Here is a 26,506-nt window from a genome sequence, read left to right as displayed (position 1 = left end):
TGTGACTTTGGGTTCTGGGCTGTGGTTGGGGCATTAAATAGATGCAAATGATCTTGATTTTCTCTTTTGCAACCATCGCCCCCGGCAGAATTGACATTTTGTAGGTAACGTAGCAAGGCGTTCGGTAAGAGGTTCATTTCTAAGGACGTGAAAATTGTGTTGTTGGGTTGTTGTTTTTTTACCTTCACATTTTCAAAGTGCTGTTTATGGGCAAGGACATCTTAGATTGCAGAGTTAGAACTGCAGCATTTGGGGCAGGGCAGAAAGTCTCCTACAGGACCCAAATCTCTTTGGTGTTGAGTTGCAGCTGAAATGAGTGAAGCTGGCTCTGGGGCTCCCACACGTGCTCTCCCCAACCCATCACCTCCTGAACCTCAACTCCTATTTATTAATCTCCTCACTTAAAAATTCCCATTTGTTCATCTCTTATCATCCCTACTGGGTTTAAATCGCAGCGTAACTCGGAAAAAGAACTGTGCCACTTCCAGAGGTGTTTGGGAAGAGTGCCACATGCTCTGCTGCACTCAGTTGGTGCCCATGGGTTGCTGGTGTAATACTGTAAGTGTTCGTAAACTTTTGTGTGTATCCATTACAAAGACTGTTGTCATAAATTCACCTTAATTGTTACTTACTGGCAGAGGTAAAAGGAAGTGCATGATGGATGCTGCCCAGTGGAGACCCAATAAAATATATAATCTATTCGAGTCTACAAATTCTGAGCTCGTAACTTACTGAGACTCGGATCTGACAAACTCCAAATTACATATACTGTAGAAAATTTAATATTTAATAAAATCCATTCTCTGCCCTATAATCCTTAATGGCCACACTGTATTTTAAGAGGAGGATGGAAAATAAGGCTGTAGTGGAAGTACTGACCGCGTTCCCTATGATAGATTCAGTAATCGGGTGTTTGCTTACAAGTGATTTATCTCAGTGCATACAGACACCTGAGGTGCTCCAACATCTCCCAGTAAAACGGGTCCTGGAGTTTGGGAAGGTTAAGTATTAGGACAGTAATACTGCAGATGAAAGAATAAAGTGTTTTATGCAGCAGATGGAGGATGGCCCGAAAGTAAACTGTGCAGCAGTGCTCAGCCTGTAGTTGCTGCTGTTGCTTTTGCTGTGTTGACATTGCTGTTAATGGACAGTCCTGGTGCTTCCAGAAGACTGGGGGCAGTGCAGAGTGATTGGTGTGCCAATAGCTTACAACCAAGACTGCGCATTAAGACAGGCCAATGAGGGGGGGAAACATCATTATGTTGTAACCACGTAAAAAGTTCTTCCTCAATACAATTCAGATTCATCACAGAAGTGCAGCATAAACCAAAAGGTGTGACTGTGGATCCAGGACTCCTGCAGTTGTTTATCTGAACTGAGGTCTGTCCAGCTTGCTCATCTGGGAGAGCCACCCTTTCCTGTCAGGGTCTTAGGGCAAGGATGGGTTTCATTGCAGTAAACAGGATTTAGTTTTGTGGATGTAGAAGCAGAGAATCTCCTGCTCTGATAAGGGTAGCCCAGAGCCACTGCGGGGTCTCCTCCTTGGAAATCTCCAGCAGCCACCTGTTCATGGTCTGGGGCAGCTGGTGCAGGTGGCCCTAATGGAGCAGGTGGGTCCACATGGACCTGAGGTCCCCTCTGACCTCAGCCAGTCTGTGACTTAGTAATTTAAACTCTGCCTTTCTTCCAGTGTTTGGGAAAAGAGGCAGGGCTCCAATTGCAGAAGGCGGAGGGGTCTCCCTCAAGGTGAGGAGCAGAGCAGGTCAGCAGCCAGCTGTCCAGGGGCATCACTTCTCAGCTCTCTCTCTCAAGAAGGCTGCAGTTCGGGATGCAGAGACGCATCTGCATTTCGCTCCGGCCCATTGCTGCTTTTCTGCTTTTGTTTTCTGCAGTCTTTCTCATTCCTTAAAACACTCTGTACCAAATCTCCAGCCTTTGATACGAGGCACTGTGTTAATTTGTTGGTTTTTTTTTTTTCTCTGTGGGGAAGCCTTGATGAGAAATTATTGTAATTCGTGAAAGCTTTATTTGTGCTGCTGATGACTCAAAAGTTAGCAATGCTGCTTTGCTGTGATTACTCGGTTCTCAAAAATGGCACAAATGAAAGTGGGACTTTCTGATTTCAGCAGAAGTACTTTGTGTGAGGCAAAGAACAAAAGGATTTTTATCGTTATCGTTCGCTCCCTTCAGAAGAGCTGTGCTCGCTCCTCGCTTTACAAGGCACGATGAATCTAAAACGATATTCATCTGCTTGGCGCACTTCTAAGGGAGTGAATAAGTAAGAGAGGATCAGCAAACCTTGGGAGCTTTGGGGAATGTTGAGTTAAAAGCCAAGTTAAGGATGGCGAAGGTGTGCGAAGTAAAGGAACAGTGCTGTATTCTATGGAACTGGCTGAGAAACAGAGGGGAGTTGAAAGGAGGGGAGGGAGCTGCAGAACATTGGGGAGTCCATGGGAAGGTGCCCCCAGCTTCTGTTTGCAGGTTGCTTTCTTTGTTGTTGTTTTGTTTTGAGTTTTTTTTGTATTAAAAAAGAGAATTTGAAAATGAATCTGGGCAAATTAGAAGGGGAATTTACATGGTATTTGAGGGATTTCCTTTGTCTTACAAATACTTTATCTTTTCTATTAAAAAAAACCATGAGGAGGTCTGAAAGGAAGGAGCTAAAAGGTCAGGCTGTGAGCTCATTTGCTCTGGTGTAAATCTGGACCAATACCTTTAATATCTGTGCAGCCGCCCTGGATTTGTCCAAGTGTGGATGAGAGAGATCCGAGCACTACAGTCTCCTCTGGTGGCCTTGGGTTGGTGTGTGCCATCGACTTGGAGCAGGACACACTGAGAGGGGTTTTGTTGCATGTTGTGCAGCTCAGGAAAGGAAAGGATGGAAATCAGGCTGGAGGTCGGGATGAAACCTTTGTTAAAACAGAGTGCCGTGCAGATGTTTGCAGCTCTCTGGTGTGGTGCACTTGACTCTTTAAGTTTCTTGGAGCCAGAGATTAAGTTGGTTGGTGTGTCCCCAGGAACGTCCTTGGAATGCAGGTGTGGAAGGCTGCAGAGTTAAAAACCGCAGCTCCTGGGAGGAGAGAATTGGGAAAAAATGGTTTATTGAGTGCAGTGTTTAATGATATTTTTAATGCATGTTACGTATGAATTGGTACTTCTCATTCTGTTGTAGAGAGAGCAAATACGCATCTCTCGCAGAACTCCTCGGGCAGACATGTGAATGTCTGAGAGTACAGAGGGGCTGCTGTGGATATCTTTGTCCATATGAAGGAGGGTAAGTGATAGACCTGGCCCTCAGCTGTCTTATTTTAATTGTAAGGTGATCACTTTAAACTTAGGCCATGGGTTTGTGCTTTTTTATTCTCCATCCCTTGTTCCTTCCCTCCCTTCCTTCCTTCTGTCCTTCTTAAATGGTGCTGTATGAAGCAATGCCCAGACCAAAGCATTGAAGGCCTGCAGGTGGCCACATACAGAACCAGTGTTTTACACTTTTCTGTAAACTGCTTGCACAAATGGGGCTGTTCCTCTTGATTGTTGCTTGAAATTACTTTTAGGTAATGGAAGCGTTAGGCTGAACAGGGCAGGAATGCAGTAAGGCATTGGGTGTGTTTCCTTTGCCATGCTGAGCCCTGTGCCATCAGGCAGTGGAGGAAGAGCTCAAGGAGTGTAGACATTGGGAAGAGTGAGCTGCATTTCATACACTAGTTATGCAGAGGACAGGAAAAAAGCATGACAACAAATAAATGCATTCATTTTTTATCTCACGTAGGCCATGCTGTGGAAAGGTGTGCAGCCAGAGCTCTAAATCTGTAAAGGTCAAAGACTGATAGCAGCATTCATAACTGCCCCTACTTAACAGAACTGGCCAATTATTCTTTGTAAGTAACTTACCAAGCACTTCTGAGTCTTGTGTCAGACAAATTATTTGCTGTTGGGGAAATCCAGTTCTTAGCAGACTCTGCGCAACCTTTTTTCCATAGAACCACAGAATCATTGAAGCACAGAATGGTTGGGCTGGAGGGGACCTTCAACGTCACTGATGAAACAGCTGAAGTCCAGTGCTCTCATTCAGAAAAGCATTGAAATGTAGTTTGGGGATCCCCTGTTTTTTTCCCCATGCAAGTAGCAGAGGGCAAACAGCTTGCAGAAGGCTCTGAGCAGATGAACACAAAGAAGCTCTCCTCTTGCACCTGAGGTAGCAACTTGTGAACTGCTTGATCCAAGGTGTGCGTGGGTTCAAGTGGCAGCTGAGCAGCATCGTTGACAAGAGAGAAGGCTATTAAATACAAAGCTGAGATCTCTGCATCAGGAAATTCTAGAGCTGCAAATAGACAGATTGCTGGGAAGTGGTGTGGGGAAATACCATGGGGTGTTTGCTGTGTGCTCAGACTCCTCCCTCAGGTCAATGGCTCTGTGATACGAACCAGGACAGCCATTCCTGTGCTGTGCTTGAGGCAGGGCCTGGCAGCTGTCTTCGGTAGGAATGAAGCCCAGCTGAGATGGGCTCTGAGTTTCCTTGTGCTCCTATGGGAGGCTGAGCTGTTGGAATGCAATTTCCTCTTCTCTTTTGCTTTATCTTTTTGGAGTCTCCCTGACCAGGTCAAATGTTGGTGAGCTGCCTTCCAAACCACGAGTAGACACCAGGTTAATGGTGGAACTGAGCAGAGTCCGGGTGCAAGATGACAAGCAAGGAAAAGTGCAAGTACTGACCAATTGATGCTTATTGAATGCTGTGTGTTTACGCATAAAGCACGTGCCTTTAAAATGCAGGTGAATGTGAGAATATGAGCGATGAAGGGGTGTCTGAATTTTAATGCAAGTACTGTATGGATCATCGTGTGGGCTGGGCCGTCAACTCAAGCATGTCTGGAAGGCAAATCTATGAAGCTGCATTAGGAATGCTTTCCACGTAGTGGTTGGGTGGGGAGCGTGGGGATGGCGAGAGGGAAGAGAGCTTTGGGTTACAAAGACCTGGAAGTACCTTGGAAATCATGGATTAGTTTTGTTTAATGGGCACACTCTGAAAATGATGTTTCTGCACATATTCTGGAGATTCAGTCTGAAGCCTCAACGTTTTCAACGTCTCGCCTCGAGAAAAATAGCTGCAGTTGAAAATCAGGAATTGTCAGTGTGCATTGTCAAAACAACTTTATTTTATCAAGTCAAGATAATGTTGAGAGAAGTCTATACCCACTTTAATTGCTTTGACATTCAATTAGCAAGACATTCTACTCCTCTCCAATAGAATGAGCTTCTGTGTGGCTCACAGGAAAACCTGGCTGGAAAAGCACCGGGGGATGTCATCAGGGCTGTGTTCCCAGCGCGGTTCACCTTACCCATCTCACTGCTGACAGCGCATGCACCTTCCTGCTCTCCCGTGTTAGAAATTCCCCAAGAAACCTATTCCGGTTCTTTACACTCCCCTATTCATTTTCTTTTCCCCTACCACAGGACTTGAATCTCCCTCACTGCAATTTAAATCCCTGAATTTTTTGCTCGGTTCACCCTTAGAGTGAAAAAAATGATTTTCCCTCCATCTTTGCTGCCAGCAAACCTGAAAACTGTTATTGTGTGCTCTACTAACTGCTCTTTTTTTTTAGGATAAACAGCCCCAACTCTTCTAATCTTTCCTCATATGTCAGGTTTCCCAGACCCCTGATTAATTTCATTGCTTTCCTTGAGATGCATTATGCTCGGTGAATAATGGCCCTTGTCCCCTAGGATAGGTCATTTATACATATAGCCGAATATTTATTCATTTAATCATTTCACAACATGTCGACTGACGTAGCAGCTGAGTGCTCGCGTAGTTCTTACAGCTGTGAGCTTCAAACTGTTGGAGGACTGAAGAAGTGGTGACAATTAAATCAGATAAAGACACGCTGCTCTGGATCTTGTCAGACTTTGGCATTAACAGATGGTTCAAAGTGACTCTTAATTCTGACAAACTGAACGTGTTGCATGTGGGCACCCAAAAAATACCATTGTTGGTGTATTGAGTTTACCAGAAGAGTGGAAAGATCCTGTGTCACGGAAAGAAATGAAAGTTAGTGCGAAGTTCTGGTTCTGCTACTCCTTAGGATTGTCTAAACTTGCTATAATAGGACATTTTGAGGGCTTGTTAGGGGAAGTGAGGAGGGCAGTGTTTAAGCATGGGCAGTGTGGGGACATCTTGGTACTGTGGGACACAGGTCCTGGGCAGGCATCTGCTCTGTGAGCAGTGCAGCAGGCTCCATGCTTTGCTGTTTGCCTGTACTTTTTGCTAGGAAGGCAAATCATACAGAAATCAGATTCTAGGCAAAAAGAAATAGTCCTTAATAATGAGTTTTCAGATGCATGGAATTTTCCCCCAGAGGGTGGTGATGCACTGGAACAGGTTGCCCAAGGAGGCTGTGGATGCCCCATCCCTGCAGGCATTCAAGGCCAGGCTGGATGTGGCTCTGGGCAGCCTGGGCTGCTGGTTGGTGACCCTGCACACAGCAGGGGGTTGGTGTCTGGGGTGTCCCAGAGCCGTGGGGATGTGGCACTGAGGGACGTGGGCAGGGGGCATGGGAGGGGTTGGGCACGGGGATCCGAGAGGTCTCTTCCAGCCTTAACAGTTCCACAGCTGTATGATTCCACCAGCACCAGATGTTTCCCTTGGGCCAGGCTCTGCAGCAGGCGGTGGCTCCCAGCCCGGTGGGATGCTACTGGTTTGCTCTGACCACAGCCGCACTGCCAGCCCAGCACACCGCACTCTATGGAACGCACATTCTGCATTTCAGATCAGCTTTGAATGATTAGGTAATTTGTACCAAATCTGAGCTTGATGTTAATTTACTTAGCTCTTTTCGTTACTAGATTGAGAACTATCTATCAAATTTACATGTAATGAATTTTTGATAAACAGGTTAGGCGTTATTATGTGCAGAACAGGGGGACGTTGGGAGGGCACGGTGAAAGAGCATCGCCAGCATTTCGGGGGTGCCGGGGCTGCTCTCCTCTGCGTGCCCGGGGCTCTGCGGAGGGCTGCTAACAACGATCCCTTGCAATTCCCTCCGGCTGGTGGCAGGAGGAGCAGCGCTTATCTGGGTTAGGACTGAGAAGTGCCAGCCCAGGCTGCCAAGCGAGAGCTCACTTTGGATGTCTTCATTTGTCATTTTCCCAGCTCAAATATTTTGGCTGGGCTTTGGAAAGGTGCCGAGCACCTCCTCGGTGCAAAGAGAAGAGATTTCAAACCTTAACAACGAAAAAAAAAAAAAAAAAGAAAAGAAAAAGAGCAAAGCTCTCTTTAGAAATCAGTCATTTTTGTTCTCCTCCAGGCCCGCGTGTGCTGAGCGCTAGATATTGTGAGCTGGGAAAGCAGACTTTACACGTGGCAGTTCATATGTAAATACCCGGCATTTGAGCATCCTCAAAAGGAAGCCACAGAAAAGTGGTTCTCCTTAGCATGAAAGGAGGCAGCGTGAGAACCATTAATAGGGCTCTTTAAATTACAAAGTCTCTTCTTTTAACCCATAAATATTTACACTCCACATTTCTCGAAACATCTGTTCTAAATGTGTAGACAAGTAGCCCCATAACCGTACATATGACGCTAACGGTTAAACTGATAAAGAGTAATAATTAATGTGAAAGTCGCAAGAAATTAACTAGCTCATTTGCATTTTCAGATTGTGCCATTTCAGAAAGTGATAAAGTGTGGCTCCTGTCTGCGCCCCTCCGACCCCCGGTGGGTGGGAGGTTATCGCTGAGCTTCTCTGGGCAGGTTTAATGGGGGGGGAGGGGGGTGAGCACCCTCCAGCCATTTCCCGGTGTTTAAACAATTTGTGCCCCTCCACCCGTCATTTTGCAGAGCCGTTTGTGAAGCGAATCTTTTATATATATATATATGTATATATATGTTTTTTTCCTCCTTTAAAATGTATAAGGAGAAGGAACTGATGTGACACGAATTAAGTCGCGCCGTGACGAAAAGCCGGTCTCCCCATCAGAGTGCCCATGTTAAGGCACTAAAAAGACATTGTCCTTAATGAATACCAAATGTAATGGGCACATGACAAGTCAGTTACCGTCACCCTGAGGCGATCCGAACTTATACATCTTTTTTCTTTTCTTTTTTTTTTTTTTTTCCCCTTAATTTGAGAACATTTTAATTTATGTGGGTACTTGAAATGTTAGGAGGCACGGTATCCTATCCCGGCTGGTGCACCAGTGCAAAGAACAGACGGGGACGCGTGTCAAAGGCTGAGTGGCCGCCCCAGTGCTTCCCCAGTGCTGGGCTCAGCCTTGCAGGGCTCTGTGGGGCAGAGACCCTGCTGAGCATCGCCGAGTCCCACCTCCGTGCAGCCTCTCAGCACGGATGGAGATGTCATGTTGCTGAGTGCTGGTGCCGGTATTGCCTTTGGCAGCAGCTGGCTGCAGGTGCAGGGAGGTGATGCTCCTGGAGCTCTGTGATGCCCAGCTGCCGGCCATGGGCTGACCACCAGGCTCAGAAACTGTGAGAGCTGCTATCTGATGCTCACCTTGCACTGCCTGCCTTCTGTGTAATCAGTGTTACCGTAAACGATGCTCTGTGAAGCAGACTTTACAGCTCGGGTTGTGTATGTTATTCTCCAGGTGAAGGTATGCCCGGGCTGAAGCACAGATTTGTGGACCTTATCCTATTTATCTTTCGTCTTGGATGTGGCAGCTCGGCTATACTGGCTTTTTTTTTTTTTTTTTTTAATGATAAATGGTGGCTATTGTAAACAGAAGCACTCAAATCATGGTCTCACTGCACATGTCTTTCATGACTGTGCTGCCACAATAATGAGGAATAGGAGATAATGACTTAAGGAAAAAGTGCTGGATTAAGTGGGACAGTAAATTAGGCATTTATCTCTCTCCATTGGAAGCCTGTTTCCACTTCCATTCCAGTCTCAGCTGAGCTCTATTTAAAAGTAAACCACGTCGTATTTCACAAAGCCAACCCACTCCATAGAAATCAGCATATAAGCGCTCACATTAAATTACCATATTACCCAGGAGGTCCAGGTTTTCAGGAAGGTCAGAGTTGAGGTGTGTTAGCAAGAAAAAATAAGGCTATACTGTTCTATCTTACTCCTAAGCAGCTGGAGTATGGAAAATTCCCACTTACCATCTTAGTCTCTCTTTTTTTTCCCCTCCTCTGTTTAAAATTCTGGTAATTTTGAGATGATAAGGAAAGTACTGTGTACAGAAATCACATGCCTGCAGTTTCCTCTCAAGGGGAAGGGATTGTATGGTATTAGGTTCAATGAAGTGTGTATGACTGTGTGTATGTTAGAGTGTTTCGCTCAGGAAACTCTGGCAAAGATGATTATTGCGGTAGCAAAGTCATAGGACCCTCGTTTTATTTAATTCAGAGGTTGAACTACTTAGAGAACGACTCAGGATTGCACGGTGGAGAAGGCTGCTGCCTCCTGTATTATTTGTTGCAAAGGTAGAATGAGTTTCGGAGGAGAGAGATTTGGGCAACTAAAGCTGGTTTTGATTAATCTGAATCTCTTCCTGCACATCTCTTCTTCACAAATACGATGGAGGTGTGTTTGCACTGTGGTGCTGCTCATAAGGATCCAGGCAGGGAAGGACTGTAATGTCCAGTCTCCTGCTATTTCAGGCTGCCAAATCACATAACTGGTGTAAAATCTGCTAATTTTCTCCACTGAATTGGCCCTTACTGAGATGCTGTTTGTTCTGATGGTAGGGAGCTGTCTTCCTTTTAAGCCACAATATTGGATGACCATCTTACTCCTGCTTTTCTTACAACAGCAGTATTTTAAAGACTGAATGAAAGTTGTTCTTCCTTGCTATTTATTTTTTAAAAAGAATAAGGAAAATCACATATCCCTGTACTAATTTTATCTCACTCATTGGAGTGACTTTGCTCTTTTACTCCTTTTTGCACCAGACTTTTCTCTCCTGGTCACCTTTATAGATTTCCTGTTTTGAATTCAGTTTTATTCTGATGACTGTGTTCTAAAATTAGATGTGTTTTCACCTGCGTGCTACACTATTAGTGATGGATAACAATGATAGCAATATAATATATATATATATATTTATTATCTGCTAAAACAAGTCATGCTAACTAAACTTTTAACTGGCAGCCTTTCTTATGGGCGCTTGACTTTGATCTGTTTTGGAGAAGTGCTGAGCTGTATTTTCTGCAACTTATATTAATGGAAGCCGAGCTTTGAAGGAAATTTGATGGGAATTCGTAGAATCACAGAATGGATTGCAAAGGCCCACAGTGCTCATCCAGTTCCAACCTCCTGCTATGTGCAAGGTTGCCAACCAGCAGACCAGGCTGCCCAGAGCCACATCCAACCTGGATCAGCTTGGATGACCATCACAACTTTATTTCTGAAGGGAATGGCATTTCTTTGCTTTTCAAGCTTCCCACTGGCAGGCTGACCTGTCCTTGCTCTCAGAAAATAGCTGAATACTGGCAAGCTTATTCGCGGCATTTGGTGCTGGAAGTTGATCTCCTAGTTAGTTACCTTGTAGGTCAGAACACCGTTAATAAATTGCATTAAGTATTGAGGCAAAGGTTGGAGAAGGCAGAATCCAGATTGATATTTTACTTGGTTATAGTATTTAATTAAAATATGTAAAATTATATATTTCTGCATACTTATTTTCTGTTCTTCGTGATGTTTTCTAAACCAGATTTCCTTAGACTTACAAAAAGTAATGCAGAAACATATTCTCGACATTACAGTATCCACATCTGAACTCAAGCAGGGTCAGAGGGGCAAACTTTTTAGGTGTTAGCACCATGGAAGTTGATAATCAGGAAAAGGAGGCTGATACCATGAAAATATCAATGATTCTAATTGCTGCAAAATCAAGTCCTGACCTTCATTTCTAACAAACTTTGTAGATTAATTCAGACATGAGATATTTATATGGCACCATCTGAAAACTTTCAGTTTTCCAAAGCAAGACTAATACTCTGAATGGAACTTTAACTAAGCGAGCAGCTCCTGAGCTTGGCAGTGATATCAGGTAACGTTAATTCAGCTTTTTATCCATAGCAGCGAGAAAGAGGGAGAAAAGTCGAATCATGTATATCTGAAACAATTTGCAGGTCCTTCACATGAAGGGCTGTAAATGGAGCTGCTTTTCTGTCACAATCCAAGTGGAAGTAAACTCTGATACTGGAGAGGAAAAAGAGAAATGTGATGTCTAGTGCATGCTATAGAATGTACTGCAATGTAAATTCATTTCAAGAGCTACCTAATTCCCTGTGTTAATATGGGTATTTGGGCAGTTTTGTTTTATGGCTTGTTTTCCTGCAGATGCTGTTTGGTTTGGCCCACTGCTTTTCTTATTAATGCCCTTACAGCTCCTTGTGCAAAGGTGGCATTGGGGAAGCAGGAACAGACACTGAGGGTATCTTGCTGGAGGTGTTTTTTGAATCCATGTGTTGGAATGTGTGTATCTGAGTTGCTTGCACTTAGGAGGATTTCTTTTCCAAATTTGCCACTGTCTCAAGACTTGACGAAGTTGCCCATGTGCACTGAAATTCATAAACTGCCTATTTGCCAAGATTTAAATATCTAACCTTTCTGATGGCACTTGGGATTGAACTATGGTTCTTGAGAGAGGTTATTAAGCCACTGTGCCCGTTATGCTTAATTTTTTGAGGATAGGAAGTAACGTCTGCACTGTAGCCAGAATTCCTCTCTATGCTCAGCTCAGCATATTTCTTAATGTCAACAATTAAGAATTGCCATTAAGGAGTATCACAATCAAAGAATGTCTGCAACTCAGGACAAATTAATGAGGTACGCTAAAGCCTCTACCACATTTTCATGTTCCTGGAGAAAAGCCTTTTTTCTTTAGTAAAGCCACCTGTAGCCACCGTAGTTCTTTTTAGTGCCTTTAAGTGAAACTACTCAGAGGTTGTGTACTTTTTATCGTTATAGTAGAGGTAATTCACTGGCAACAAGGATGTGCGTGCATGTATCCATAATGTATATGTGTAAACCTGTTAATGTGGAGCCTTGCTCTGGACATGCCATGTGTGACCTGAAGAGAGTACTGCTGAGGAAGAAATACAGCAGTGACCACTTAAAATCAATGATGGCAACTAAGGTAAAATCTCAGTGCTTTCATTGATTTACGGAGAAACAGACTTTCACCACTGTAGTGCTTGCAGTTTCCATAAACATTAGAGTATCTTTGGGTTTGTCTGTAGAGCTGAATGTCTGACATTTTTCTTATAAATGAGACTTCAGTATTTCAGGTGGAAAGCCTAATCTCTGTTTTTCATAGAAAAAATAAAGGAAAAAAAGAATATTCTAGAGTATTTGTATCCTTATCATGAAATCACAGAATGGCCTGGGTTGCAAAGGCCCACAGTGCTCATCCAGCTCCAACCCCCTGCTGTGTGCAGGGTCACCAACCAGCAGCCCAGGCTGCCCAGAGCCACATCCAGCCTGGCCTTGAATGCCTGCAGGGATGGGGCATCCACAGCCTCCTTGGGCAACCTGTTCCAGTGCGTCACCACCCTCTGGGGGAAAAACTTCCTCCTAAGATCCAGCCTAAACCTCCCCTGTCTCAGTTTCAAACCATTCCCCCTTGTCCTATCACTGCCCACCCTCACAAACAGCCATTCCCCTTCCTGTTTTAAATGCTCCCTTCAAGTACTGGAAGGCTACAATGAGGTCTCCCCTCAGCCTTCTCTTCTCCAGGCTAAACAAACCTGGTTCCCACAACCTTTTCTCATAGGAGAGCTGCTCCAGCCCTCTGATCATCTCTGTGGCCATCTCTGCACCCACTCCAAGAGCTCCATGTCCTTCCTGTGCTGGGGGCCCCAGGCCTGGGTGCATTATATGTGGGGTTCCATCACTACACATACTGGAAACAGCAACTAACAGCCCTTTCCTGGAGCAAGTAGGTTTCAGATCCCACTCTTTCTGAGGGGCTGCTGCTGCGAGTTTCCACCTTGAAATATTTTTGTTTCAGGGTAAAACTGTGTCAGCAGAAAAGAAAATAAACAAACAATGAGATAAAAACCACTGACTGCACTGCTTGGGAGGCATGAATAGCATTTTCAAACAGATTGGAAGCAATTTGCTTTTTAAATTCTTGCATGCACGTTTTGCCATGCTTTGTGATTAACACCTTACAGAATTCTTTATTTCCTTCACATTTTGCCTTTGCGTTGCAAAGATCAGTGTTTGTGTGGTAGGGAAGCATTCCTCTCAGGAGTACATGATCTCAGGGTGGGAAATGCTGTTTTCAGAAAAACTCTGTGCTTAATGAATTCTTGTGAAGGTCTGTGGCACATGCTCTTAAGTCAGCTGCTGGAGAGTTGGGCTGCCACGGTGCTGAGCTGCTTTGGTTCCCTGCTCTGGATCAGGGCAAAGGCTGAGGCCTCAGCTCTTGGTTTCACCCTCTCAGGCATTTTTTTTTACAGTTTCACTTAACGTGGTGAGATGGTGATGGGTTAAGACTGTAAGAAAGGACAATTTTAGCACTGAATAGCACGCGTCTCTGAAAGTAACTGAAACCCACTGGGGGATGTAATGCATAACAGCAGTGGAAAGGAGAACTGAGCATCTCTGGGCAGAGCCATTTGAATGAGCCTCTCCTTTATAAAGGTCATTGCACAGCCAGGCTGGGGGCATGGACTGGAGGCTTGGTGGGGGATACACTTTGACTGGCCCAGTAGGGCACAGATTTCAGGTAGGGACCAGGGAGAGCAAACCTCATGGCCCTCTTTCCGGAGAGCTCTAAACTCTGAGGGATATGATAATGGAGGATTTCTTTTTACTGAGTGATTTGGGAGTTTGGACAAAGAGCGATGGAAACTATTACAGACTGTTCCCAAAGCTGGCAGACCTGCTGGATTTGTTGTGAAATGAGGGAATATTTGGCTTTGGGAAAAAAATAAAATCAAAGAAATAAGGAAAAAGAGCAGCTCAGGCTGGAGCTGTTATTTCATTAATGTGTGTGCAAAGGGAAGATGTTTTCAGGCTTTCATTTTTTCTTGTTTTAATTTTTTTTCCCTTCCAGAAAGCCGTGGCAGCTGGATTGCTCTGATCAATAACATTATAGCGTGGAAGCAGCTCGCGGTTCGTCTGCAGGTTCAAATCCAGCTCTGGTGAGGTGATCAATAACTTTGTTTATAATGACATCTAGCTGGCAATGTGTGGTTGTTGCTGAAAAGCCTTATCAAAAAAAGTTGGTCTGAGTAATAATGATGTTTGAATTACCATATGGGACCAAGTGTGGCCTCTTTTGGTGTGTTTTAAGATGAAGTTCCTGGACATAATGGGAATAAATGTAGATATGACAATTTATTTGTGTCCTTGAAGAGAAAAAAACCTTTTTTTTTTCTTTTTTTTTTTTTTTTTCTTGTTACTTGTGATACTTGCAGGAGTTGGACTTTCAGTGATACTTATGGGTCCATTCCAACCCTGGGTATTTTATTATTCTTACAAATGATGTCCCTATCCTCTTATGATGATATAGCTGTGTGTCCCACTTCCACTGCACTGTGAGCGCTTGATGGAGCTGTGGGTGTCCCTGTTTGCTGCAGGGCTGTGGGACCAGGTAGCCTTTAAGGGTCCCTTCCAGTTCACACCATCTGTGATAATGCATGCTGGGTGAGGCTCCCAGGCCTTGGACATCGGCCTGGTGGTGTAACAAGGCTCTTAAAAATAATTCCGACTTGCAACTGTTAGAAACCATGTAGAAACTTTTAAAGGAAACAATGAAAACAAATCCTTATTCGTTTTTGGTATAACAAAATCATGGCTGAAAGAAAGATGCTCCATGCACTTCAGCCTGGGGGTTTCGCTGATGGTTTTCCAGGCACTTTTCATCCTTGGGTTTCCAGGCACTTTTCATCCTTGAGCTGAATGCTGCCTGTGGGGCTGGGAGGAGGATGGAAACGAGGACTAGAAGGCTTTTGCACGCCATGCTGGTGGGCAGATCGCAGCGAGGCCAGTGCAGGACCTGGTGCTGGTGCAGTGGGGCCGCGTGAAGCCTGGGCCTAATTGTCTGTGTTCGGAAGTTAGCGTTATTGGCAGCTGCCATTCCCACGCCTGGCCTGCTGTCACTGGCATGGCCGACCCGCCTGCGCTAATTGCAGTGGCCTTTTCATCGCGTCCGCTTGCCCGGCTAACCACACAGAGCTGTCTCCTTGCTGTTAGCGCTCGACGGGCCGCGCGGTGCGGGCATGATGGGGCTGTCATATCGCTGCGGCCTCTCCCAGCCTCGCCGTTAGCACAGACCCACACGGCCAGCTCTGCCCTGCGCCCCATAACCCCACACCCCCCTTGTTTCCGAGGGCGCCAGGCCCAAGCTGAGTGCGGCATGGCGGGCAGCCCTGACAAGAGATCAATAGTGTCCTCCGCTCGCCGGGCGGCTGGCTCTGTCAGGGGATGTGCGCTGTAATTGGATCGGGTGCGGGAGCCATCCAGCCGCCGTCAGCGCTGTCACAGCTGTCAGATGTCATCCCACCCTACAGCTGTCACCGCGGGAGGGCCGGCCTCCTCCTCCCTCCTCACCCCATGCAAATGTCCACTTAGCGGGGGAATATGGAGGGTATTAGACACTTCTCTATGCCTTTATGCAAAATAAGGATCTGTGTCATCTGCAGATTTCATGGAAATAAGTTGCAATTTATTCACTCTGAGAAAAGTGAAGTGAAGCCTGTAGAAATGAGAAATTATTTGGTTCAGGCTATTAAAAAAAATAAGAAGATTTTTAGAGAATAAACAAAATATGCAGCTTTTCTTCTGAAAAGTAAAAAATCTCAGATAAATATAAATATATATATATATGGAATGAAATAGCATTTTCATACTAGAATGTTGCTTTTTGTGTCTCATTTCTTGACACCCTTCCTCAGAGAGAGCACTGAGGGTAGAGTAAACTTTGGTTTCTTCCAAAAACCAAAAAAGAAGCATATAGATTTCTGAGCAATGCGACCTGCCGGCTGTTTCCTGGCAGTGCAGCCTGGGTGCAGCTTTAGGCTGCGCTGGAGGCAGCTTTGGGGCAGCAGGATGGACAGACATCCCCACACACATAGACATGGGGCCACGCTAGGCCTGGTGCCTCCTGCAGCTGCTGTGTGTGGGTCAGCACAGGTCCTTCCTTCTGTCAGTACCATGAGTTGTGCCTCAGTGTGAAATTAACCGGGCTGCCATGCTGAACTGATGAGTGTGATGTGGGGAGATAAGGGCTGTCAGCCTGTGAGCGGTGCTGCGGGTTGGCTCTGTTATCTCACGTCCTGCGGAACTGGGAGAGTCCCGTGGTGTCCTTACAGAGAGGAATGAGCTGCACTGTGATGAGCTAAGGAATGGAAAGGCAGCTCTGATGGGCATCTCAGCAAAGCTGGCCTGGCTGTTGGTTCCAGAGAGCAGAAAAGTGAGATTTCCATTGAGTTGAACAGCAGCAGTTGCTTTGGTTTTTGCACTCTTGGGGCAGCTCACAGCAGATGTTGCACCACTTCTGCTTTCTCATGGTGCAGTTGGAGGACTGATGGAAATCTCGGTGTAAGCAAAGGGAAAGGTCAGGTAGGGAAAGGTGCTGCATGGGCTGCACATGTGGCACAGTTATGGTGACAAAGGAAGTACTTATTTCCTTTTTATTTTTTTTCCTTTTAATTTAAAAAAATGTGGTTTATGGCCAATTACATCAGAGATCCCAAACAGTCCTTCTTACATTTTCATTAGTAAGGTGCATCACATGATCTATACTTGAGTAGGAGTGTACATCAAGGGTAGATTAAGGGTTGGTTAGGCATCAAACTATCTTCCATATGTAAATTTATAGCAATGATGTGCTGCGGACTGATAGCTTACCCTCAATTTCTGTGCTACTAAATAAAATTAAAAATTCACAACTCTGCTTTATGGGGATTTAAATGAATTTGATCTCTCTTTTGGGCAGGGCAAATAAGTGTTTTGTGATGTATTATTTTACAAAAAGGGGAAAAAAAAAAAAGAAAAGGAAGAAGAAAAAAAAAAAAAGACCATCGTTCTGGCTCATTTAATTTTGCGAGTGAATGATCTAAGATTAACTACAGACTAGTCAGTGCAGTTTAAAAGCTGAAAGCAATTTTCAGCCATAGATGGTAATGCCACATTTAGTCCACAACCGAATGACTCTAAATGACTAAGCTGCAAGGTCTTTGTATATGACCACAGGGCCTGATAAAGCCATAGGAACACAGTAAAAGCACAAAAATAGTTCCAATTTATTTGGTGCCATCACCTTAATGAGATTAATACGGACGTGTTCATGTGCCTAATTGGTGATTTTGTTTTAACTGGTAATGAAGGATTAAATCTTCAGGCAACAGGCTACTTACAGGAAGGGGGATTTGAGAAAAAAGTTTTTAATTATAAAAGGCAGCTAGTGAAATATACCACTGCAAAGTTAACAATGCATCTTTAATAAAATATAAATATGTCACATTTGCCACTTCGCTGTTTGCCTGAATAGTTTCAGGGAGTATTTCGTTGGAGGAAGCGGTGAACACAGTCGTGTGTCATCAGTGTCTCTCCGTAGCAGCAAATGTGAAAGCCAGGCATGCGGCACGCTCTGCTTCCGAATTGGGCATCTGGAAACCCGCACAGCCCATAGATTCAAAGTGTTGTTACAGATGTTCTTGCGTTTCTGAGCAGAGTCTGGGGAAAGCAGCGCCCGGGGCTGTGCTGGGCTCTGCCCTGCTGCCCGGGCACCGGCAAACAGCCGCACTGCAGCTGAACTTCGCCCCGCCATGCAGCGAGCGCTGCCCTCCACGTCTGGTTGTGACCATTTAAATGCTAACGCTATTAAACATGCTGCCAAAACACAAACACCCAGCCTGAGTCATTAGAATGTAATTACAAGGGGGCAGCTGAGCCTGCTTGGAGTTTTGACTCAGAGGAATCCTCCAAAAGAAACCCATGCATAAAGCCCAGAGCACCCACCCAAGACTGCTTCCAGCTCCAGGCCCGCCGGCAGGCAGCTGAGCAAGAGAAGTCTGCCTCTTGGAGCAGCTCTTGGCTGTCATTTGGGCACATTGCTTTGGTTTGCTTTGGTGATTTTTATGTACCTTTTGCAGATGGGTGTGTAGTGTCAATCCTACCATGGTGCTCTTTTTAAGTTGATCTTAGAGTAGAGACAACGGCAAAAAGGTCTTTAGCACGTTGTATGGAATGTGTCCTTATGTTGTTAAAGCATTCTTCACTCTGAGTGGCATTTGAGTAAGGAGGCATGTATTAATTGAAGGACTTGTTGGTAACAAAGCAGATTTGGGAGTAGTCCTGATGAAGCAGCAGCTGTGTCACTGTGCATTTTCCCACCTCTCCTCTGCTATCTGAAACCAGGAGGCATACTCTATATTTTCTCACGTTTTCCATGGTTCTATTTTACCAAGGAGAACAACAACAACAACAAAAAAACAAACAAAAAAACCCCAAACCTCTGACAATGACCAGCACCCCAAAAAGCCCAAACCTGACCAGCACTGCCTCCGGGCAAAACACTGTGAACTTCAGTGCTGCATTATGAAGTGCCGTGAAAGGGCTCTGGGTAGCGATAGCACGCGCTGCGAGATGCTACCTTCCCGGGCAATGAGGATGGGAATATATTTTCCATTTCTTGTCAGATTGAACTTTAAGACATCTCGAGAGCTGTGCGTGTAATGCAGCCCTCGCAGCCCAAATGGCAGCACGGCGCTCGGTTCCGGCGGCGCGGAGGAGGCGGTGGTGCCCACATGGGCGCAGTGCCGCTCCGTGCCGCGCTGCCGGCAGCGTGTCGAGCCATTATAGCGGGGAGCCGAATGTCACGGCGGTCTCAATGGTTCGTCAGCTGAAGGATATGGTTAACAAATGTAAAACCAAACTTCAGAGGAGCTGCTTTTCTGTGCTAAGTGATCTGTATTCCCTCTGAATTTACTTTCCCCTAACCCCGTGAAATTAACAGTACTTTCTGACATTCGACCCCCTGACCTCACATATAATAAGAATTTAAAAAGCACCATGCATGAGTGTGTCTGTGTAATGCAAAACTGGAAAAAATGACCATGTCACAGTTTTATTATACAAAACCTTCTCAATCTCCATTGCATGCTTCATATATGAGCGCTCAGTTTAAAGTTATTATAAAGAAAAACACAGTTTTAACAGTAATAATTCACCGCTCGTGACTTTTATAGACAATAAATTGTAGCAAATACATATTGCTGCAAAAAAAGAAGCTCCGTTGTCCATTAATGCAGATATTTACCGCGCTCGGTGTGAAAACCAGGCGGTGGGCAGGGGTGGGGGGCAGCCAGGGGCCGCTTCTGGGGGGCTGGTTGCCAGGGGTGCAAGTGCATGCACAATGTGTAGGTCTTGGGGTTTAAGAGGCAGAAGCAGAAAAGTGTTATGTGGAAATGATTTTGCAGTTATCAGGCTCAGGGGATGACAGCATACAAGAGTAAGAACAAGGTGCTATGTGGCTTTTTCTTCACTGTGAAGTAAAGATTGGCAGCTGGAAGTAAGGCTTACAGGCAGACCTGCACACAGGACCTCTTCACCCAGGACTCATAATCACTACTCAAAGGAAAACGCATTTACCAGTAAAAAGCGGCTGTAGCCATCAGAAGTGTGCTTAAAACACCACTTAAATATCACTTTATACGCTATTACTTGCAAACTGTGGCTTGGTATTAAATTATACTTGCATAGGCTTTTGCTTAGGTGCTGATAATGCTTTTGAGGTTGCATTGGTGAGGAAGAATTTAGGCTGCTTTACAAGAGACGTGACTGGAATATCCCACCGTGCTGACAGTGACAGGGTGAAAAATTGCAGAACTGTACTTTCTTTCCCCATATAGATTGTAATTTTAATTGTCATTGTGGCCCTTCTGTTTTAATTATGGGACTTCTTTGATATATACCAGGACATCGTATTGAATGAAAATATGGTGCTATAATAGTCTCTTTATAATTAATGACCACATGTAGATCTTGGTGCATAAAAGGAAAGGAATAAATGAACAATTTATTTAACTAGGTTTTGGATTTCTTTCTGTCTTCCACTGAATATAAAATGATCCTGGGGCTTCTGAGGCTGTTTGATGTAAGAACCGCACTGAATATCTAATAAAATTACATTGGTGTAGATTACAAAACATATTAGGTGGTTTTACTTAAAAACGGTCCCATTACCGACGGTGAATTTCTCCTATTTACTGTGTTAGCCTTCCTCGCTTTCAGCTTTTGAAACAAATGATCATCTTTTAGTTCATTTGCAGAGGTGCTTAAAAAAATTAAAGCAGCTTCTCCTCCCAAAGCAGCCGTTGGAGGTGGGAGCTGACGTGAACTGGAGGTAATATCTCTCCGGAAGGCGATTTGTATACGTACTGTGCCGCGCAGATAGCCGTGCCTCCCCCCGAACTTTTGGTTTCAAAATATGATGGATTTATGTTCTATTAATTTCTGGTTGAAGAACTCGTTCTGTGCGTCCAATCCCAAGCAGAAGCAGCGCCGGGAAACACAATAAAAATACAAATGACTGCTAGCTGAGGGCTTTGCGTGGTGGGGAGGAGGAAAAAGCGAGGAGCACGGAGCGAGTGCCACTCTGCCCCGGTGCTCGCGCCTGCTGCTTTCCCATCCAGGAAAGCAGAGACTTGCAAATCTGACCGCCTGCTATACATTTCAGGAGAGTACAAACCTCTGTGGATTTCTGAAAAGCAGACATATTTGTCCAGTGTCTGTCACCGTAAAACCCGAAAATACGCCCTGACAAGCTTCTGCTAATTTTATTGCGGCGCGGAGTAGTGTGCATACATCCCGCGCAGTGTGACTGCAGTTCAATTGCAGAGCACGATAAAATTGGATCGGCAGAGACAGGGACTACCCTGGGGTCAGCCGCGACCATGCCACTTCGATGTGATGTCTAGTTGGGGTGATGGTGTGTAAATAAACGTGGGGAATTGCAAATCTTGTCATGGCCACGCAGAGCAGCTCAAGCATTTAAAGATGGTTGCCCGCAAACCTGGCTGGGAGGTGGTTGCTCTGTGTGGTGGCGGAGGAAAAGCGCCCTTCTGCGCCCGGCTCTTCTCCTTCTTGACATCTCAGGGAGCACTGACCCAGCGCTTCGTTGCTGAAGGGATTAATCACCAAATTGTTTTTCATCTTAGTGGAAAGTAAAGAAACTAACTGAGCGCCTTCTAATATTGTTCTTTTAAAGCCGAGCTGCCCGATGCTGACGGATGCTCGGGATTTGTGTTATCTAATGTGATTTATTTGTTTTGGTAGGGTTGGTTTTTTTTTCTGTTGTTTGTTTTTTAATGAGAGATCTTAATGTCCCACTGCTTAATGAATTTAGGCACATTAAAGTTCCATGAGGTCTTTTCATTATTGTGAACTTTGCTAATGCTGGGAAGTAAGATATTATAGAACTCGCATTTTCTGCGTGTGAATCTGATTTATTTAAATGCTGCTTCCCGCAATCATTAAAACATGCTTCAGTTTTGCTGCCTTGGACCAGTAAGAGGTACATATATATATATATATATATATTTTACCAGTTTTACATTTGCATGTATCTGTTTTTCTGTTACTTTTCCCACACGACAATTACCTTTCATTACAAATTTATAAAATCATTTACATTTTAGCAGTTTAAATGTTTCTGCTGACATTTTGTAACTATTACCCTCTCCTAGAATGGCATATGTTCAGGCAGTTAATAAAAAATTAAATGGAATAGCAGTAGACAAGGTGAAGCTTTGTAGCAGGGTGTTCGGCACATTTCTGAAAATACCATCTTTGTGTTGCAAACTGTGAAGCGAGGTTAGGGCTGTGCCAATATGTGTATTTGTCATAACTGTCACAGAGTCCGTGAACTAGCCAATCATCCCGCTCTTAATTAGACAGTTACATTTTGCTTTTTAGAAAGCGTCCTCGTGTAAAATGGTGTCTGAGCTGCGGGAAAGGTGCTGGGAGCAGAGGGGGCAGAGAAGATGGGCGGCAAAACACTTTTTATCTGGAGGAAACAGAGTTTTGAGCAGCTGCGTGACTTCTAAATGAGGGGTAGCGATTGTGTGCCGTCAGGAGCCCTCCCTGCCCCATGTGGGGGGCACATCCCTGCGGCGGGTGGAGGGGCTGCCTGCCTGTGGGGCTGCTCAGTTGTGGGCTGCCTGCGGGGCCACACTAGTGAGGGTGTGCATGCACAAAAAGCTGCGCCGTAGCTGACGTAGGGCTTGGTCGGAGGGCTGTGCTGGGCCCGTTGTGCTGGTGTTGTGCTGGAAGGGCTTGTTTGCATAACGCTGCAGCTCGCGTCAGGCGCAGCTCTTGTCTCGTAAATCTGATCTGACTTCATGCAGATATTTACAGCACTTTGCACTAAACAGGACTTCGGCGGCGAGATTTGGGATAAGGGGAGCAAAAATAGTGGTAAAACTCACCCTGTGTGCCTGCTGTGTTCCTGCCTGCCTTTTTGTCCCTCGCTGTTTCAGTAGGAATTTGGGAATATATGTATACTTAAAACAACACAGCCCCCATACAAACAAAACACTTTTGCAGCCCTTCGTTTATGACCGACTGTGCTGCTTACAGCCGTACCATAAAGCTGTGCTTAATTGGAAGTTCTCAAAGACCGCTTTTAGAAACAGACCTTGGTTTACTCTGCGAGAAGTCAGGGTTTGTCTGATCAGTGCTGGGTGTCCGGGAGGAATTATCAGCATTCACCACTGAATTTACCTTGGGATACGGCTGTGCTGAATTCCTCAGCACCGGATTTAAGCGAGAAGCACAATGAGGAATCCGGCGGCTGTCTGTGCTGCTGGCAGAGATGGAAGGAGCTGTGCAGCAGTCAGCCCACAGCTGAGCAGCGAGCGCTGCCGAGGGGCAGACAAAGAGCGCTTTGTGGAGTTCCCAAAGTGCAGCCCGGGTGGGGACTGCAGGCTGTGCCCTAACAGTGGGGATGTTGTGGGGCACGGGCAAACTTTAAGGAAGAGAGCAGAAAGGAAACAATTTGGGGTGGCTCGCATGGCTCGTCCTGCTTTCAATCTTTATTCCGTGGGCATATCAGAGAAGTTTTAACAGTCACAGCAGATTAACCTTCCTGTGCTTTGTGTGGCTGCACGTCTGATGAATTTACATGCAGCCGGACGAAAATGCTATTTGGAGAGAGATTGAGAGTTTATTTGATTAAATCCCTTTCTCCAATACCTTGACCTCTTTCTTGTGAAATAATCAGAACTGTTTAGCAAGAATATTCTGGCATTAATAATGAATAGCTTTCGAGCGGGGCTGTCCTGCTCTGCAACAAACCCACCCTTGCCTGTGCTTGAGGCCGGAGGACTGCGCCGAGTGCTCGGTGCTGCAGACACCTCGTGCTGGGAGATGCGCTCTCTGAGCCGTGATCTGCAAGCCAGTGTTTTTCTTAGGGGTGTGCTCCACTGTAGTGCACAGTGCCTGACGGGTGGCATGGGGCTGGGAAGCTGTGCAGGCCCTGCCTGGGGGCTGTGGGGCTGCGGGTGTTGCACAGCCATTGCTCCTGACCCTCTGCCTCCTGCTGCATTCAGAGCAGTGAAATGTGCCTTCTGCCCAAAGTTTGCTCTGTGTGCCCGTTGTTTGAGTGCTGACTGGCTCCGTATTTGTTATTTTGAAAAGAGCATTTGTCAGTCATGATCACAGAATGCGTTTGAAGCCACGCTGATGACTTGATAGCATTGCTTGACTCTAAGGTGACAAGCTCCATGCGAGGCCAGGAAGGTGCGATGCAGTTGCCGGGTCCTTCAGTGCCGTGCTCCTTTTGCTTCACACCGGTGGGGTAGCAGCAAAGGGAGATACCTCCCTGCATTGCCAGCACGGCAAGGTATCTCATCTCCCAACTAAATTAAGCTCCATTATAATTTGTTTCTTAATAACATGCACTTCACTGTAATATGTAAAACGCTTGGCTTTCATGAACAACTCTATGGGAAAGCTGTACAGTATCTCATTTGCATTTAGCAATTATATTATATTACAATATATTAAGCTGCAGAAAACCTAATCTAACATCATAATTTAAAATCATAATTTACGGTACTTTACAAGGAGCATACAAGGCAGGTTACAATAACACATTGCCAGTAAAATTATTTACTCATCTATTTAGTTTTCCAAAATGTTCTGTATAAATTTTACCCGTAACGTGCAGGGAGAGCTGAAGGCAGAACTCCACCAGCCTGCCCCAACCTGCCCGACGGTGCCACTGCCCTATTCACCCAAATTCAGTGGCTGCTGCTTGGTCTGATAACTGTTTGGGTGGAATGTTTGCGTTACGAGGGGTGTGGTTTAAGAAAAGAAAGGTTGTTCGAGGAAGATTGGGTTTATGCAGATGGCCCATGCTGCTAGAGTCGGATGAAATGAGGAAGGATCCATTTTTTAAGTCTTGGTACAGGTTGTGACACAGCATTTGATGAATCATTTAATATGCGACACGTGATGGCAGAGAGTCAACACCCGGATCCTGTTGCAGCCTTTGTTTGTAGCCGGGCTCGCGCGGGCACAGACTAACTTCAGAAGGCAGCAGATGCCGCCCCTCCCCACTGCTGGTCCACAGCGATGGGAGCAGCTTTTTGCTATTGGGAATTACTGTTTAAATCTATCATCAAGAATCTAGCACTGAAAGGAACATGGGCTACTGAGTCACCAACCTATTAGTTAAAGGTTTAATCTGAAGATAATATCTGGCTTCAATTTAATATTTGGGCTATCAATGTGTTGTTATCTGCCTATATATTAAGCAGCATTTTTGAGTTGGCCCTGCAGAAGCAAGCAAGGTGCATCGGGTCGAATTCTCTTCTATTGCAAAGAGCACTGCTCTGTGGACCAGCACGGTGGCATTGGCTCCACGTCAGTTGCTCTTGTAGAACAATAAACCCCAGGATGCTGTGAGCAAGGCATAGCGTGAGTACAATAGAAGTGTAGTATGAGCATATTATGACAGTGTGGAAATAAGCCATGTGCGGTTTTGGATGGAAGGTGTCATATTCAGCAGGAGCATCTCTGTTCCCATCAGTTCAGGAGCTAGAGTGGCTTTATATGTGTCCAGTGCACTAGTTCTAAGTTTTGGCTGCTCTCTTTTATTATGTTTTATTTAAATATATGTGTATATATATACATATATGTATGTATAAGTTTTGTCACTTATATACATCAACTGTGTTTTACTTCTCATATATGCCCCAAGGCAAATCACCTTCACTCTGTGCAGTCCAGAAAGCCAAAAGTTTGGACATACGTGGCCCAGAGCAAATCATGTGTACAGTGCCGGTGAATGATTCCTGTGCTGTGCTTTGATAAACAGAAATACTCTGTATTTTAAACTGTGTGCTGAATCGTTCTGCACAGTGATACTAATGCTTCAGTGTATGACATTAGAGTACTTTTCTGTTGAGAATATTAATGATGTCGTTGCGTGCTTGCAGTATATGTGATAATTACATAATTTTCAAAACCAGAAATTGCCTCAGATAAGCTTGGGATGCAAAAGCTCTGAGGTTTATTTGGTGCCTCTTTTAGCTACATCTTATGTGGTACGACTACCTCCATAACCACAGTCCCACCAGAGTGAGCATTTTGGAGTTCAGGTGACTGGAGGAGGTCACTGCTCCTCCCAGTGAAATTGCTAGCTGCTTTCTTCCCAGCTGTTGGATTTTGGATGATGCAGATACAGGATGAGGAGGTTTAGGTCTTGATGGAAAAGACCGTCGCCCTACTGTGAAGCTTTCCAAATTCACGTTTGTGTATTTCGTTTTTGTACCTCTGCTGTAGAACCGAGGAAAGCAAATTTCTAACTGCTGTTAGCCTTTTCTTTTGCCCAAATATTGCTCTTCAAGTCTTCTCCCGCGTGTCATCACATGCCACATTCACATTCAGCTCTTTGGCCTTTGCTGTGCTCCTATGCACAGTCTCATGCATCCCAAAAACCTACCTCTTGATTCCTGTGAGCTCTTGGAGCAAGACCAAAGTTCAGTTTTCTCTTCCAAAGGCTGAAATGGGGACAAAGTCTGAGACTTTACGGAATCCTAAGCCAGCTCCTTACCACCTGGCAAGGAGAAATGAGATGCAGTTTTTCCACCTCACGCTTCCAAGCTTCATCTTGCGCTGAATCCCAATTGCAATCTGCGGTTCGCTCTACATTCGTAGCGAAGGCAGCAAACAACATCATTTCCATAGAAAGCCTGTGCTCTGTGATGTCCCGGTGAAGGCTTCAGTATAAATGGTGTGCGTATGCAAATCAACACCTACGTTTAAAACATTTAATGGTTTCCACTATTACATGTTCAAAAGCAAGTCTGGTGGTAAACGTTAGCTTGTATTCTGTATTGTTGGTATATGGTGATGGAATAAGCAAAAGTTGGGGAAGTAAATGTTGTAAAAAGAACTAGTCTAGAAATTGCATGCAAGACGGTCACAGCATATTAGCCTTTAAATACTAGCAGAAGCATAGAGGAAAATCAGTGCAGTTATTTGCCCAGTCCCGCCTGTGATGTTCTGTGATAAGTTAA

The 26,506-nt window shown here is 45.0% G+C and overlaps 1 long non-coding RNA gene across 1 annotated transcript in view; it reads left to right on the top strand.

The window, feature by feature from the left end:
* Nucleotides 1-26,506, top strand: part of LOC116653699 (uncharacterized) — an 88,272-nt gene that overhangs the window by 39,572 nt on the left and 22,194 nt on the right. Inside the window, exon 3 of the long non-coding RNA XR_004308076.2 lies at nt 14,029-14,116. This is a non-coding gene — a long non-coding RNA (uncharacterized LOC116653699). The remainder of the gene's footprint in view (nt 1-14,028; nt 14,117-26,506) is intronic.

Source organism: Coturnix japonica, chromosome 7 (genome assembly GCF_054131305.1).
Source record: "Coturnix japonica strain WE chromosome 7, WE-NBRP24, whole genome shotgun sequence".
NCBI classification, from domain to species: Eukaryota; Metazoa; Chordata; class Aves; order Galliformes; family Phasianidae; genus Coturnix; species Coturnix japonica.
The sequence above is the reverse complement of the archived record's forward strand: the minus strand, read 5'-3'. Positions and strand labels throughout refer to the sequence as shown.